The following is a 3,762-nucleotide window of genomic DNA, read 5'->3' as shown; positions in this document are numbered from 1 at the left end:
GCTGTTTGCACGCGGCTATTTTTTGTTGTTCTCGTACCGCTTGAGACTACGTGTTTTTCCAGCTCAATAAACATTTTACATTAAGTAACACCACTAAAAACTTATCCAGAAGAGTAACTTATCTTGCCTTTGGTAACATTTATTTATTGATATTTTTTGTTTTTTTTTTGCACATTTTCGAATCTCTTTGGATTGTAAAACAAACACTAAAAACTTTTCAAACATTTATAATAAATAGATTATTGAAAAATAATAAAATATATTCTTTATAATGTTTGTAAAAGTTCAAATAACACTCTACATGCAACCCGTACTTTATAACATCCATACTGACTCGAGAAGCCCCGATCAAAATTGGAAGGGCGTCTCTTCGGTTTAACCAGTAAAAACACTAAAAACTTATTCAGCTAGGTAGAAAGCAAATAGTTTAAAACATCTGTTTTTAAACAACAGTGAATAAGTAAAAAGATAATATTATGGGGGGGTAGTCTCTTTTTAAAACGATATCTCCTTCAAGAACGGTCATAAAATGTATTTCCAGTCGATATTTATTCATTAAAATACCAATTTCCCGACTTAGCAAAAATAGACGACTCGTCCGAGGACGAATTTTACGTAGAAGAATCTTCCGGCATTCAAAAAATGGAACGAACGCAAATTTTAGTGAAACGAAATTCGCGAGTACAGCCTAGCAAGAAAAACAAAACAACAACCCGACAGCTGATAACAACTAATATCTAAATTTCTAAATTTTTAACTCGTCTGTACTTGTTATGAATATGTTAATAGTGAAATGGGTTAACGAAGATAGTTTTTTTGTTTGTTTGAACTTGACTGTAAGTTGTACATAACATTTCAGTAAACAAAAGATATCGTAAAAATAGAATTTCATCGTCCTTTCTCTACATAAGAACCAAAACGAAACAATGAAATGAAAACAACTAAAACATTTTTGTCGTTTTTCCCCAAAATGGTTGAAACAAGAAATAAACAAAAACAAATGTTACCAAAGGCAAGCTAAGTTACTTTTTTTTTTTTACTTACAAGATATTTTTTTTGTGTTTTGATTCATTTATTTATATTTTCTAACACTACTTTGATCCTTAAATAAAAAAGACATTAACATTGCTTTGTTTGATATTCTGGAAGATTACATTATTTTTTTAATATTTCATTTCATTGTTTTTTTTTTTAAATTTTTCATTTCATTGTTTTGTTCTGTTAATTTTGTACATAAAAGATCATGAAATTCAATTTTTGCGGTATATATTGTTCATTAAAATATTATGTAAAACTACAGTCTAGTTGAAACAAAACATTTCTTCGTTAATTCATTTCATTATTAACATATTCACAACAAGTTAAAAACAAGTATTAAAAAATTAAAACACGCTTAATATAAGTTTTTGTTATCCGCAGTCGAGTTTTTGATGTTATTTTTTCTTGCCAGACTGTACATGTGTACTGGCGACTCGCTAATTTCGTTTCACTAAAATTTTATTTTACATCCGTTCGCGGCCGTCATCTTGCGTATGACTTTAGTCAAGATTGCCCATTCCTTGTATTTTTCTATATCATTTTCATAAATGAAGAAATAGTTTGAAAAGTATTTAATTATTATTTTAATTACATTTTTGGGTTTGCTTTACAATAAAGAGAGATTCGAAAAAGTGGTAAAAAAACAAATATGCAACAAATAAATGTTCCCATTGGCTATAAAAGTTACTTTGCAACCTAGCTTAATCATTTATTGGTGTTTTAAAGTAGTAAAAACGCTCTTTATTTCACCTTAACTATAAACTTTTTAAGAGTCGTAAGAATTCAAAAAGGCGAAACATGCCCTCCTCTTCGTCTTCATGAGGTAAAAGCGAGGGCTTCGTTTTCAGATTGTTTTCGTTGAAAACTGAACCACCCAAAAATAGAAAATAAAATACTCAACAAAATGGCCAAAAACATATATAACATTTAAAATAGAAAATAAAATGAAAGACTCTTTTCCCGTAAGTTTCTTGTTTTAGTAGTGACGGGTCTCTCTCTCTCTCTCTCTCTCTCTCTCTCTCTCTCTCTCTCTCTCTCTATATATATATATATATATATATATATATATATGTATATATATATATTTAAGGTTAGGTATCTCAGAAAAATGATTTTATAGGGGGGATATCTCACCTTTTGTGGTACTAGTACGGAACAACACAAGAAGGTGCTTACACAGAGAAATGGCGTGCTATTTTTAAAAATAGAATTAAATTTTTTCCAGAATATTTGCGTGAATTTTCAAAGAAGGCATCGTAATGAAGAGAATGAGGAAGCAAAAAAAAATAAAAAAATAAAGGCACACTGGAAAGTCATGGAAAATACTTCTATGGCCGAAATGGCCGAAACGAAATTCGAAAATCATGTTGAAACAGGAAATGAAGTTTATATTACTAGCATTGATACTGTTACTTTGGAAGTCGACATTGACAGTGTTGATGCATCAAAAACTGTCAATGATGATGACGCGCCTGAAGTTGAAGAATTGGAAAGGTAATCACTAGTTGGCGCGAAAACATACACTGCAACCGATTTTACAGGTGTTGGTTTATGGCCAGTTGGGATTAATCGTAAAATTCGCGCTATGCTTGTTTGGCAGGGATCTGCCGCTGTGCAGCATTTTGATCATGAATTCAAAGAAGTAGTCCGACTAGGAACAAAAACAAAAGGCGACATTAGAAAGCTAACTATAAAATGATTCCATCGGGAATTGTGCAACGGTGAGAAACTTTTGAGAACATGGATGGTGTATTCTCCTTCCAGAGAAGCCTTATTTTGCTTCTGCTGCAGACTGTTTTCAAGTGGACTGACGGGTTTTTCTTCTCAAGTGGGTTTTACAAATTGGTGGAAATTAAACCCAAAAGTATATGAACATGAAGTTAGCACATCTCATGCTTAAGCGTTTCTTCATTGGAAGGATCTAGGGATCCGACTTACTGAAGGGAAGGTAGTTGACAAAGTACAGCAATATCTTATTAAGAAGGAAACTAAGAAGTGGCGGGAAATTCTAGCTAGATTTCTGGACATCATCAAGTTTCTCAACAAACAGAATCTGACACTACGAATTCACTGTGAAGACATCCATAATGATGAAAGAGATCAAGAAAACAAAGTGAATTTTTTAGAATTGGTAAATTTATTGGCCAAGTATGACCTGTGCTCTGTGAACATTTGGTGAAAGTTAATCTGGAAAAGAAAATCGCTACTTCTTATCTGTCACCAGAAATTCAAAATGAATTTGTGAGCATTTTGGAAAAGCAGGTGAGAAAGAAAATCATCGATCAGATCAAGAAAGCAAATATTTTCACATAATTTTTGATAGCACTCCTGATGTATCTCACAAAGGATCAGATGAGTGAGGTGTTATGCTACGTAAAAATTGAGGAAAGTAAAGTGACAGTGGAGGAGTCGTTCCTCCGCTTCATCGAGATAAAAGTAAAAGCGCCTATGACATTTCTAAACTGATTTTGAGAGAACTGGAGAACGATGGGATTAAGATTGGTTACTGCATCGGCCAGGCATTTGATAATGCTGCTATTATGGCAGCTCACTGATTGGATGTGTAGAAACGAATCACCGAAATCAACCCAAAAGTTCTATTTGTGCCATACACTAACCATTCATTAAATCTGGCTTGTGTACATGCCGCTTCTGTAAAGGTTCACTCTGTTACATTTTTTTGCATACTGGACCGATTATTCTCGTTCTTTTCTGCCGTAAATG

This window comes from Euprymna scolopes, chromosome 22 (genome assembly GCF_053919585.1).
Source record: "Euprymna scolopes isolate OS-2025 chromosome 22, ASM5391958v1, whole genome shotgun sequence".
NCBI classification, from domain to species: domain Eukaryota; kingdom Metazoa; phylum Mollusca; class Cephalopoda; order Sepiida; family Sepiolidae; genus Euprymna; species Euprymna scolopes.
Note: the sequence above shows the minus strand (reverse complement) of the source record.